At 39.6% G+C, this 14,455-nt stretch overlaps 1 long non-coding RNA gene across 1 annotated transcript; it reads right to left on the minus strand.

Moving 5' to 3' along the window:
• Window positions 1-8,591: 8,591 nt before the first annotated feature.
• On the minus strand, window positions 8,592-13,477 carry LOC141579677 (uncharacterized). Its single transcript, XR_012511539.1, has 3 exons — window positions 13,149-13,477; window positions 12,255-12,314; window positions 8,592-8,759 (listed from the first exon to the last, which is right to left on the minus strand). It is a non-coding gene; the product is annotated as an uncharacterized LOC141579677 (long non-coding RNA).
• Window positions 13,478-14,455: the final 978 nt, after the last annotated feature.

Here is a 14,455-nt window from a genome sequence, read left to right on the forward strand (position 1 = left end):
TTCCCTGATATTCTGTCCTTCTCTTCTAATCTAATCCAAGCCCTTTTCCTCTTCCTTTATTCCCTAATTATCACCAGCTGAAGTGGTTTTTCAGTCACATTATCTGAAAAAATTTCCGGCAGCTGAAAAAGGTCTCCAGAGGTCAATGCCCATATGCTGGTTCCTGAAGAGAGCCCCTGGTTATGGGGTCCCTCACCAACACCCACGGGGCATCAGACATGTTGCAGAGTCGACCACCCTCAACAAGAATTTGCTGTGACCCCAATGCCCACACAGCATCCCTGCTCTCATAAATGTATTTGGCCCACTTATCCGTTACTAAGAAGCAAAAGTAAAAAAATTGCTCATGTTTCTTACTAAAATTATTTATGTGGTGGAAAAAGAAATTGTAATAGAAAAGAATAAATTTGACTGCATGTTAGATCTGTTCATTTGGCTTTAAACCTTTGCTGTTTTCTAGGCTCAGACTTGGTAGCTCTGTACCTTTTGTAAAAGAAAGTTGCCTTTAGCCTGAAATATCCAGGAGAGCCTATTCTCCGGGCTCTGATCTTTCACGATGTTAACTCTTCTGCACTTATGTTGAGATGGCAAGTTGCAAAATAGAAAATCAACTTTGGTTTTTTTTGGAGGTTTAAGAGGGGCACCATGATTTGACCCACGTGGACAGCTGCAAGAACAAAGAATTCCAAGGAGAAACAATTCGTACCGCAAGAAGTTTGCAACAACCAACCACATTCCCGCCCCTTTTTAGTATAAAAGCGGACTGATTTCTGACTTGGGGGAGACGGTTCTCCAGCATGTCATTCAGCCATCTTCTGGGTCTGCCAGCTTTTCAAATAAAGTCACTATTCCTTGCTCCAACACCTCAATCTCCCGATTTATTGGCCTGTCATACAGCAAGCAGTACGAGTTTCGACTTGGTAACAAGATGACTGCATTGGAGGTAGTATGTCTCCACTCTTTCCTCGTTTCCAATATGTAACATGCACATCATTTATGATCTAGTTCAAATAATTCATCAAAGACAACCACAAAAAGAAACTACACTCACCTAGCTATCAACACTGAAGTCACAACCTATCAATTTTATATGCTGTTTAACAACACAACTAAAAAACCTAACATAGGGAATTGATTCCACAGAAATAAAATTATTTCTACTCCTTCAAAACCTTTTTTTCTTTTCTATTTTATTTTGTTTTGCATATTGAAAAGAAAATAAAAGACAAATCATTTTATTTCACGTATTTTGTTATAGCTACATAATTTAAATACTACAAAGATATTTAAATTGCAATAAAAAATTGTTCATATATTGTACAAAGATATATACACAATCAATGTGGATAAGGAAAGGAATGGACATTTACTAAAAATCCACTGCACATCCAGTTTTTTACAAGCATATCCTGGAATATAAGCTCTATGATCCAGGGGTCCCCCACCTGCATTCTCACTGCTGAGTCCCTTAGTAATCTTCTACCAAGGCACCAGCATAGAACCACGCGATCAGTATTTTAGGTATAAATGAGGAAATTAGCTCATTCAATTCTAAAACAAAAACCCTAAAATAAATACTGAACTTATTTACAGATAAAGAAAATTGGACACAAACAAGTACAGTTTCTTCCCCAAGTTCACAAAGCTAATAACTGGTAAAGGCAAGATTTGAACTCATCTGTCTGATTCTAAAAACTAAGGTGGAAATCCCTTTCGACTGGGGAGGGTCCAGCAGCACAGCCTATCACCCTATCTTTGTTCAGATCTAGCCTTAGACAGCCTGAGACAGCACCCCATTCCTATGGAACTTGAGGGCAAATGATAACAATAAGGATTTTATATCCAGTAGTTTCTTAGGTATCATTTATATAAACTGTCAGCAGGACAGCAGAAAAACTCTGGGAAATATGAGTGGGTCCAGGGCTTTTTGCTGATTAGAAACTCAGTCTTTCAGGACAGATTGACCTTCCCATGAGAGGCCACACGGACCTAAACTAAAGACAGCTGAGCAATGAAAACTAGCAAGACCCTGGAACTCAAGCAAGAAGGATCCCTGCCATCTCCCTCCCTGTTGCCTCTTCATCCACGTGGACACGAAGACAGAAGACCCGGGTTCTTGTCCAAGTTACACAATCATGGATTCTCACCCATAAAATGTTACGACTCTATGCTGTCCTAAGTCCTTTCCAACTCAAATATTTTGACACCAATATCTCAGCAGAATGTCTATGTCTCCACATCCTCTCTTCTATAAGAATAGTTCTATGGCCACAAAGCAGAAATCCAATTAAAAACACCATGCACTAAGCAAGGTGAAAGTCTGCGTAAGAGACTTTGCTCTCACGCTCAGTGAATGAAAACTCAGAAAAATTGGTCCTTCTCCCTCAGCAAGTGGGAGGTAGGCTGATTGTGTGTGTGGGTGGGTGTGCGTGTGTGTGTGTGTAAATCAAATACAATGACGTCTGGGATCTGTACAGATTTTTTTTAAGTTACTGTCATTTCATGAGGATGAGACACCCTTTAAAGTAATTTGAATCTAGTGTTCTGAGAGAGTCTCAGGATCTTTTGGTGGAGGAGAGGAAAGGAAAGGAGGAAAGAAGTAAATGAAGCAAAGGAGTAATAATACTGCAAGGGAAAGGCAAGACATTAATTTTGTTCCTACTTGCATCGCAAACAAATTACGGACTGGCTTTGCCCCGATGTCCTGTCGAGCACTGAGTTGCAGATGAAGAGGTGACAGCCCATTTCTCACTGAGCTTGTGACTGTACGTGGCATCTTATAGAAACAAATCATTTATCCTGATCAAACACTCTAGCAGCAGGCCGTAATTCTCCTATTTTGAGAGATAAGAAAATAGGAGTTCAAAGAGGGTAGATAACTTGACAAAAGTCAGAGGACCAGTAAACAAGAGAGGATGAATTCAAACTCAGATATGAATGCAGAGTCTGCTCTTCCCACTCCCAGGACTGGAAAATCCTTAACACACAGGCTCCCCAGCTCCCCTGCAGTGTTCCTGGCACCAAGCATTTCCCATGGCGATGGACTCCAGTTCTCACAGACACAGAGCTCTGTGCAGCCAATGACCTTGATCAGACCTTGATCATCTACCTGCCACGCCCACCAGGCTTCACCATACAGGTAGGAAAGCTGGCTTTCAAGTGCATACAAAACCACCCTTGGTCTAACCTGGGCTCTTCTGGGGCTTCTCCAGCCTAAAGGCAGCCATGAAAGTGCTCACAGTTTGTACATGAGCCACACTACCTCTCTCCATCAGTCTCCACACCTATACTTCTTAGCTATGACCATTTTGATAATATTGGAAACAAATATTTAAAAACACAAAAGAAAGGATCCTGGAACAATTACTTAATACTTACAATTTTAAATGATTTGTTACAAAGTGAGTATTTACAAACCGAATCTGCCTTCCTAGGTGTCAGTTTAAACAGTTAAAAAATATAATAGCAAAAAATTCTCACTTACAAAATTAAGAAAAACATCAACAATAATCTGGAATAAACTCACAATTAATGCCCATGTTGTACATGGAGAAAACTACAGGACTGTACTGAGGGGTAAATAAGAGGTGTGAATGTAGAGACATCAACATATTGCATGGAGGAAAACAGTTTTGTAAATATGGAAGTTCTCCTAAAAATAATTCAAAACTTAATAAAAATCCCATGAATACTCTTATCTGACTTTTTTTTTAACTTGAACAAAATATTTTAGAATTCTTTAGGAATAATAAAGTCATATTAATAGCCAAGAAAGTTTGGGATGGAAGAAAAGAACAAAAAAAAATCGCACTGTCAGATAATAATTAATTTTTACAATATGTAAGATATGGTGCTGGAGTAAGGAAGTATGATTGACAGAAATATAGCATGAGCTCAAAAAGAGACTCTAGTGTACATAAGTATTTTGTGCATGTGGGATTTCAAATCAAAGAGCAAATTGTGAATTCAATAATTGTCCTGGGACAATCAGAGAATCACCTGGAAAGAACAAATTCTATTCCTGTCATAATGACCACAAAAAAAATTACAGATAGTGGTTTAAATATTAAAATACTAATAACAGCAATTACAACTCTTTGCTCACATTAATTCAAGTTCTCCTCACTATAACAGGTACTATTATCATCTCCATCTTAGACATTAAATAAACCTACATAAGAGATTTATACCATTAAAAGAAAGTATTTCTAAGAATAATAACAAAGATAAAACACAAAAGGAAGACATTTAGTATCTTAAGAATATTTTGAGCCACAACAAAAATAAACCTACTGAACAAAATGAAACGAAAGAAATGACAAGGAAAAACTCTGTGATAGATGTTGATGAAGACAAGGGATTAATGTTCATAACATACAAAGAGCTGTCACAAAGCAAAAAGAAGCTTCCTCACTTAAATTTGTGCAAAGGACAAAATGGATCATTCACTTTTCAAAAGTCAGATGGCTAATCAGTGAAAAATGCTCAATACCTCACTGGTCATCAAATGCAAACTAAAACAATGAAAAAGCACTTTTGCTCATCTTATTGGTAAATATTTTTAAAAGATATTGTAGCTAGTGTCCATCTGTGGGAGAAAAAACTGTGAGCGACCTTTTTGGAGGATGACATGTCAATGGATATGTAAACTCTGAAAACGTGTGTACACACTGATTCAACCCCACTTCTAGGAATCGTTTCGTTTAGAAAAAAAATCAGTTCAAATAGATGTAGTGGTTACACTGGTGGGAAGAAAAGCTGAAGTGAAATCATATCCAGCAATAGAGAATTGGTTACATAAGTAATTCTACATTTTTCATTCCACACTGGAGAAGGAATTTCTAGTCACTTGAAAGTAGCCTGTGATGAACATAAATGTCACATCCAGGGACTAAATTTCCAGAAGACTTAACTAAAGGCATGCTCATACAAGATCACAGGAATGTCTGTTAAAGAAAGATGCCAGTCAAACATCCTTTCTGACAGTGGAAAATGGAGAAAACTTAAGTGTCCACCATCAAGACAATGATGCGGTAAATCACGGCGAGTTGTGGGCACTGAGGGGGCCGGCGTTTCCCGGTGGCCCAGGGCCTTGTCCACAGCACTCTCCCACCAATGGTGTCCTTGCACAAGAGACCACACCTGCACATCAGGAGACCCCTCCAGTCTATCTGAAAGGACCGGGTGAGTCTGGAGTGGGAGGACGTCTATGATATACCCCTGAGTGAATAAAGCGAGCTGCAGAAAACATATAGTATGTCCTTATTTTTCAAAAAAGCATATATACACACATATACATAGATTTCTCATATGTATGTATGTATCTATGTATGGGTATATATATATGTCATAAGCATAAAGGTCATGAAATATATACACCATATTGGCAACAGCTTTTACACTCAGGAAATAAGGGGAAGGGAGGTAGGGCTCTTTTGGTACCACCACAGTTCTCTTTTCAGTATTTCAGTTAAGTACACTTGGAATTTAAAAGTTTATTTAAGTCCGAAGTAAAATGGACAATGCCTCCACAAGACATAATGCTATACTGGTCATTAAAAATCATGCCAGGGGAGATAGAATATTGTAGAAAAACATGTAATAAGCCGAATGGAAAATGGAGGTCTCCACACAGTAAACAGGCACAGAGTGCTCACTGGTTTTTATGACAGAGCTGATACACACTGATGAAAAGAACAGAAAGTAGATGTTAAAGTGTTCATTATTATTTCTGAGTAGTGGGACCTAGATAGCCTCTTTTGTCCCTTTTTTCAGACTTATTATATTAAATATACATTATTTTTCATCTGTAAAAACCAGTTTTAGATGTGTAGTAACACACATTGGAGAATAATACACGAGTACTAAGAGAAACAAATAACGAGGAGACACCGCAGCAGCGCCACACAATGTAGAACGGGCGATCCTGATTAACACCGCACAGTTACATAAGGACCCACAAAGTGAGAGCACCTGCTGTAACAGGGCGCGGCCCCCTTCTATTTGTCACTTGTGTCTTCAGGGCTGAGGTAGTTCTGAGCAAGGCCAGTGTCAGTGTTGGTGTCTGGATGGATGCCACTGGATGTGAGGGCACCTGCAAGCCGAGAGGAATAACAGAAATCATCCTCTGCCTTTTCTGCCTTGTTTCTGTGTTACTTTAAAAGAGAGGCATAAATAAGATAAACTGTTTATCTTCCCTACTGAAATTTCTGTAATGAAACCGTTTTCAAAGTGTTCACAACTTATATTCTGCCTATAACAGACTTTTCATCAAAGCTTCATATTTATTAAATGTTAATTAACTCAGTTAATTAACTCCCTGTTGAAACCTTCTACTATAGAACATGAAATGCACTATGTGAAAGGACTACGCCTGCAGTGACTAGCTTGGCTGTCTTGACGGCAGTGCAGTCCGCTCCCAACATCCCGTGGCTCTGAGCTCCTGATGCTGCTAAGAGAGCACGCTGCCGCCTCAGATGGAGAGAAAGTGTGAAAGCATTTCCTGAAATCTACAGCACTGACAAAACATAACTGACAAATCCCAGGCTCCTTTGAAGCTGTCATTTTCGGTTTCTGGCCAACCCCCGTCAATGAGCAGAACCACCCCATTCCCGAGCAATGGCACTCACTTGGTAAGAAGTTCTGGAGAAATTTCCAGGTATAGAATGTAACCAACTATACGTAGAACTCTGACAAAAGAAACAATGCAATACCCTGATTTTGGAAGACACTCAAAATATTCTCCTAAGCCTTTGTAGCTGGAAAGGTTGGGCTTCTCCTGAGCCACTTATTTATTTCACAGCCAGTGAGCATCTCCCACAAACCCTGTTACCCTGTGTCTGCTGGGAGCATCAGGTACACTCATGCTGTCGATCTTATAAGTCACAGGGCAGAGGCGTGTGTCTCATGGCTGCAACCATCACACAGGCTCGCCTCCTAGCCTCACAGTTTGAACTTGGCCCAATTTTCTAACCTGTTTATTTGGTATCTGTTCTTCTGTAAGCTGCCTGAAATGCTTTTTGGAACAAGTCAGAAGAATGAGTGGGTAGATAAATGGACAGATGAACAGGTGAGAGATGGGAAGACCGAAAGAGAGACTCCAGGAAAAGGGGAACAAATAAAATTTCCTGTGCAAAACCCTCTTCTAGTCAGGGAAGAAAACCACCACGGAGAAGAGTGAAGAGGCAGGTAGCTTAGGACTGTTTCCTGGATTCCATGAAAAGTCACACCAAGAGATGAGAGGGTAGAACTATAAATAATAAAAGAAATAAAGCACACATGCTTGAAAAATATATCTACAATATGTACTTTCTAAAGAATAGATTCAAATCAGCAGGGCCCAATACCACAATCCTTGGGTATTTACAGAAATGAGAATCCCATCTCCAAACCACAAGGCATCCCTTTGGAGCACTGAGAGTCTACACGGGGCGGTCATAAAGCCATCACCGCAAAATCTATGCTATCCTGCACTTACGAGGAACGAGCAGTTGTGCACGCGTGACAGTTACAATCCACAGCACCTCTAAGGGGGAGGGAAGCCTAGCGAGCCCCATCTCTGCAGGACAGAAAACCAGTCCTGGAGAGCCTAAGCCGACCTACCAGTTCTCCATCTCACAGGACTGGTCACTCCAGAGCAGGACTCGATCTCAGACCCATGTTTGTAACCACAGTACTACCGTGCTTTATGTGCTTTTTGTGTGTATAATACATTTGTTTCTGGCATGAAAGGATATTTAATAAATTTTCGGTTGTCTTTTCTATCTCATTAGCTCACAATCAATCTTTATACTGTTGAATTGTACTCTTTTCCTCTGGAGAACGGAACGGAAAGAGGGGGGGTCAGAATGAGGTGGAGCTCCATTCTTTATCTGGTATCTCATCTCATCCAAGTCCCCAACCAGGGAGAAGGAGACAATGTTCTCTTCATCTTTTAAAGAGAGGGGTCCACTGATGATGACTTACTCAACCCAAAAACCAAGGCTGGGGGAAGGGCACATGTAGCAACCAGAGCAGTATCAGATGTAGGAAAGTGAAAAGAGCTCACGGGAGGGCTCAGGGGGTCAGCCTGATTTAATTTCAATTGATAAAAAATACCACACTGTAAAAATACTAGCATGCAATGGATTTGCTCTTTCTTGACATCTAGCAAGTTTCCACAGCCCACATGTAACATTATCGTGAACCAGTGAAAGGAAGAGTCTACAGACAGGGAAAATCAATGTCACAGGCAGGTTGAAAACCAGGCTGGAGTTTAGGAAGAGAAAGGGCATAGTTAAGAATTGGGGAAAGGCTGGAGGAAAAAATCATCACAAGGACTCTCAAGCATCATCCTTCAATCATATAATCATTCATTCAAGAGAGAGTTACTGAGCTCCTATTTTATGCAAGATTGTACACAATGCAAAGCAAGAGCTCAGCGACCATGTTGGCAGCAAGGGGCGGGGCTAAAATACACTTCTGATCCCGGTACCTTGCACACTTGTCCTCAGTATAAAGGCAAAGAAAAAAGTAAAATAATATTCTGTAAACTCAAAGCATTGCTGAAAAAAAATTAAAGAAGGCCTAAATACCTGGACAGACATGCCACGTACATTCCTGGATCAGAAGACAGTGCTCTTGGAATGGCAGTGCTCCCCAGAGTGATCCGTATATTCTACGTGGTCTCGATCACAATCCCAGTGGGCTCCTCTGCAAAAACTGATTAGCTGCTGTTATAATTCATATGGGAATTCGAGGGTCTCAGTAACCAAAACGATCTTGAAAAAGAAGAACAACATGAGAGGACTTGTAATTCTCAATTTGAAACTTTACAACTGTATCTCTAGGTGAGATTAGAGGCCATTTTTAAGTTATTACTGTGTTTATCCTTATTTTCTAAATTCTCTAGAATGAATATAATTGTTATAATAAGGAAAATAAAAAGTAAGGTATCTTTTAAAACATGCACACCGATTCATTCATTGGAAATAATGTATTTTAACTATAAAGAGGTAAACAAATATCTAGTGAAAAAGGACTACTTAAAAACAAGAGTGCATTTACATTTTTAAGAAATTGAAAACTGAAAAGCACAAACACATCAAGTTTCTAGGGAGACAAATACAACATATTAACACTTATTTTCAAAAATTCTAATTGAACAATGAAAATTCAAGAAAGGGAAAATCGCGATTGACAGCCAAATGCAAACACATGGAGAGCAAAGGCCTAGAAATCACAGTTCCTTTAACTCTGCTACTACCTCAGTAGGGGAGGAAATTCCTCACTGAGGAGACAGTGGAATCCCATGCATAAGACAGGATACACAGTACAAACTGCACTAGAATCGGGGGTGATTTTCTTAGAAGAATTCTAAAGTTAGAACATTGCTGAAAAACTATAAATACACTGACAGACAGATTAAAACACATAGTCATATATATTATATAGAAACATATGAAGTCTGCTCCCATGTTACATAGAAATACAAACATATTTGTTCATTTATGGGCACTGATTACTTTTTCCCAGGTAGAATATTTCAACTAAAACAAATAATCAATAATACACCCCTCTTGTCAAATCTAGTTGATAAGTTACTCTGCTATGTAATCATAATGTGCCTAAGAGAGATCTAAAATAAGTGAAAAAGATCTTTGTATGGTTTCTTGAACTCTTCTCAACATTCCAATCTTAATTTTAAAATAGATCTGAGCAGTATTTCTATATTATCTTTTCCCTCGTGAAATGACCAATACAGTCTGTTGTCAAAATTCTGTCCATACAATGATTCACGAGCACCATATCCTCACAAAACTGCTGGACAGCAAGTCACTATCCAGACACTGTGACCAAACAAATGAAACACAAGGAAGACAGTGACCCTATTCTGGAGGGCTTACCGACTGTGTCAACACCGGGGTTTTTATTTGATTGGTTTGATTGGGTAGCAAAATAAAATCAATCAATTATTTTCTTCTCTGAGCATTCTGTAAGTCATGACTCTTTTCAGTGTCATGAGCAGGAAAGAGTTAAGCATGACTTGATTAGGTCAAATAGCAACAATGATCACCGGAGAGTGAGTAATAAAGAAGTTAACTGATAGCAATGCTTCTGCCTACATGAGACCTAAAATAAACCTACACTGATATCCGAAAGGAAAATGAGGAGATGAGGTTCCCAATGAGAAAACAAACAAACAAGAAACCGAAAAAGGAATGACTTTTTCATTAACGATTCCAGGCAGTAGTGGAGCATGGTGGTGAGGAGCATAGATGCTGGGGACAATCATGATGCTCTGAACTCCCACAGCACTGGGTAGCTTTGACACTCATAAGTCAGTGAAATTTTCTGCATCTCAGCCTCCTATCCATAGACTGGGGACAACAACAGCACCCGTCTTCTAGGACGGTCCTAAGAATTAAGATATTTTATATGTAAATTTTAAATCAAATACCTCAGATTTTAAATATTGCCCCAAAAGAACAAGGAAAAAAGAAAACAGAGATAAATTTGAGTTCATCAAATTTAAAACTTCGCTTCAAAAGACACCATCCAGAAAGTGAAAAAACAACACTCAGGAGAAAATATTTTCAAATAATTTATCTGATTAGGAATTTGTATCTCCAAATAAAACAGAGCTCCTACAATTCAACAAAAAAGACAACTAAATTAAAAAATGAATAAAGGATCCGAAACGGTATTTTTCAAGGAAAATATACAAATGGCCAATAAGCACAATGAAACGATGTTCAAAATCATTAGCTGTAAGGGAAATCATGTCAAAACCACTAGGAGAAACCGCTTCACACTCACTACAAGGTTATATTTAAAAAAAGAATAACAAGAACTAATGAGGACACACAGGAATCAGAGATAGCAGCCCTTGCTGGTGAGATGTAACACAGCGTGGCTACTTTGGAAAACAGCCTGGCAGGACCTCAGAGAGTTGAACAGTTGGTTTCTGAATGACCCAGCAATTCTGCTCTGTGGGCACATACGTAAGAGAACTGAAAACAAATGTCCACATAAAAACTCCTACAGGAATGATCAAGGTGCCATTATTCATCACAGCCAAAAAGAAGAAACAACCAAAATGCCTATCACCTGATGAATGGGTAAACAGAGGGGCCCAGCCATACAGTGGAATATTATTCAGCAATAGCAAAGCATGGAGTACTGACCCAGGCAACAACATGGACAAACATTGAAAACGTTACTCAGTGTGAAAGAAGTCAGTCACAATAGACGGTTCCATTTACATGAATTGACTCGATTTAAATGAAATGTCCAGCACAGGCAAATCCACAGAGAGAGAAGAGTGGCTCCCTGGGGGTGGGGGTGGATGGGGAAGATGGGAATGAGTGCTTATACATACAGGGTTTCCTGTTAGGAGGATGAAAATATTCTAAGATTGACTGGGATGCACATTTCTTGGCATAGAGTAAAAACCGGTGTAAATTTTAATGGGTGAATTGTATTAAAACTGTTAAGAACAAAAGCACCTCGGGCCAGTACCTTCCCATAGTAGATGCAAATTGCTAACTTTTATTACAGGAAGAAGAAACTGCCCTCAGCATGAAAGCAGGAGATCAGCAAATGTGAGTTAACCGAAATTGGACAAGAGCAGTTCACTTGAAACAGTTGCTGAGTGTATACGAAATATTCAGAATGAAGAAAATCAGTTTGACATCAAGATGAAGCATTCTGCTTCAAATGCAGATCAAGGATTCGGCAAGCCCACCTGCTAGAAATAACCAGAGAAGAAACCTGGTTCTTAAAACAAGCACCACATCCAACAAGGAAATGGTGGTGAGGAAAGCAGTCAGCCAAAAAACTGGAACAGTTTGCTACAAATAATTTCTCCACTGAAATTTCAAAAATAAAATGAAAGTGATGCAATGCTGCGCTGCCCTCACGTGAATGGGCTTCCTCCGGTGCTCGACAGTTCTGTAACCCCGAATGAGAGACTCAGGAGAATCAGCATGGCTCCTGGGAGTCCCCAGGTGACTGCCCACCAGCACGCTGACCACCATCACATCTGCCAGGGTTGAATTGCAGAGAAGAGACCAATTTCTAAAAGGCACAGGAAATGTTGGCAAGGGAAAAAATGGCTGCAGTCAGTCCTGGGACAGAGGCCCTGACAGCAGAGGCCAGAAGGCTGCAGGTGAACTGGAGTGTCCCTGGGGAAGGAAGGGACCAAAAGGGAGCAGATCTCAATTCTCTTCTCTCTCTCCCTTGGGTAGGAGAGATAAAGCCTGCATCATTCTCACCTGGAACTGTGGGTTATGGCTGGCAGAAGTCGTACCGACACGGAATGATTATTCAAGACTCTGTGGGAAAAGTCCAGAAAAAGAGAAGATGTAGGGAGCCAACTCCACGAGCCTCTCAAATGCTCCTAAATTTACTGTGTATAACGAAAGGAAAAAGTCATTAACAGTTGTGTGATAGTAAGTAGGAACTTGAGGAAAAACGGGAGGAGACAGAGATTGTAGAATCCACGAGTACAAAGGCTTAGTGTATCTTTAGGGAAGTCATGGGGTGAGGGGAATAAGATAAATTCTTTAGATATGTGAATTACAAAGCAGACCACGAGACCAGCCAGGTCCTTGTTTTGGGGATAATAGACTATCTAAAAGCACACAAGCCCAGCTTTTATAGCTGAGGGCCTGGGTCCTTGCTTTGAAATGAGCAGAGTGCTATCTAAAGCATCAACTATGCAAGCAAAGCATTGTCTCTGCTTTTAAAGGCAAGGAGACAAGTGTGAGGATGCACATGCTCCTGCTTGCAAAGCAGTTACTAAGCACACATTTTTCTTCTGAACATTGACAGGCGGCTGGGGTCTGTTACAATTTGTTAACCTAATCTTGGGCTCCCACATGTAACCATTATGGAACCATTATGGAGGACACCCTAGGATAACAAATCCTAGCTCTGGGTCTTTTCCTGTCAGCTTCAGTCACTCTAGCAGGATCTAGACACATCCCTGAATAACGATCCCACAGAACCACCCAGACTCTTAACTCCTGGCGCTTGAAACTTAATTTTAGCTCTACACAACTTAACAAGGAAAAGTTTCAGAAATAGAAGATATTACATTCTTTTATATCTCATCCTATGAACTAATTTTTCTGATTGCTCTAAGCTGCTTCTAATTGGCAAAGTACCTAATTCTGCAGGTGAATTCAGTACTTTCCATTGGGCATAACTTGCCAGTTTGGGCTCGCTGAATTCTATTGGTCAAATACTGATACACTTAATTGATTTCATTGTTCATCAGTTTCAGCCGGGAGGAGAGGGAGTGTCACTCTGTTCCTCAGCCCACCCTCAACTCTTTTCTCATCAGCAACTCAGGCCTCCTGAAATTAAAAGAAAGAATTTGTTTCCCTTCTACGCTTTCCACAAACCCAACAGGAAACATCAGCCTGGAGAAAGAATTCAACAAAAATGTTAAAACAAAAATCTATAAAACCTGAAGCAACTCCATCTCCGAATCATGATACACAATGAAATGAAAGTAAGTGTGTCAAGCACAAAACATGCGTGAGCCTGACCACCTGATTTCTATTCTTCAAAGGAAGGAAGGTTTTCATATTTTTTATTATCACTCTTTCTCATTGCTTCTGATTAAGCCAAAAATTAGTTTATGAAATAATTAAGCACTGCAATAACAGATTTTTGTTGTATCAATTATAGAAGGCATTCAGAGGGGATAGGAAAACCCACCTTTGTAAAAAATGTAAAATTTATTCCCCTGTTAAGAACACGTATACAAAATGCAACAGAGAATTCAAATTCTTGTGGAGAGGAGCAAAAGCCACAGAATCAAAGCAAAGTCATTACTATGAGTCAATTCAAAATTCACTAGACAAGCATGCTCAAAGCATTCAAAGAATTTTAAAGGCACACTGCAAACCATTCACTTAATGATCTGCAGGCTAGAGGAAGAATTTCCCTCTTTAACAGACAACAGAAATCAAAAGGGTGCCCCTCCAAACAAAGACGAAAGATCAATCAGGTTTTTAACAGTTCTGATAAATCAGCATGTTCTAAAGAACAAAATTCAGAAATTTTAAACATTCATTCAAACCACAATGAAACAAGCACTTAAAAAAAAAGAAAAAAACCCCAAAGAAACTAAGCACATTGATCATGCACTTGGATCAATGAGAACGTCTTTTACCCTTCGAAGAAAGAACAGGCTATAGCCTTTTACTTGAAAATTAACACTACTTTAAAGATAACTCCTAAAACGGATTTCATCATTCATGTTGCCTTGAAAACTCTGAGGCAGTTGTATCTTATCAGAAAAGCAATTCTGAGTCATAGTATGTTACAATTCAGCGCCAGTTTGTTTTAGAATAAAAGAAAAAAGAAAGCTACTGTTCCTCAAATCCTGCACAAAGTGTGAAGGGCCACCCTGCCTCTTTCCCCTCCTGTTTTCAAACCTGATGCTCCCCAACCCTTCTGAAAC

This window comes from Camelus bactrianus, chromosome 13, assembly GCF_048773025.1.
Source record: "Camelus bactrianus isolate YW-2024 breed Bactrian camel chromosome 13, ASM4877302v1, whole genome shotgun sequence".
Classification (NCBI taxonomy): Eukaryota; Metazoa; Chordata; class Mammalia; order Artiodactyla; family Camelidae; genus Camelus; species Camelus bactrianus.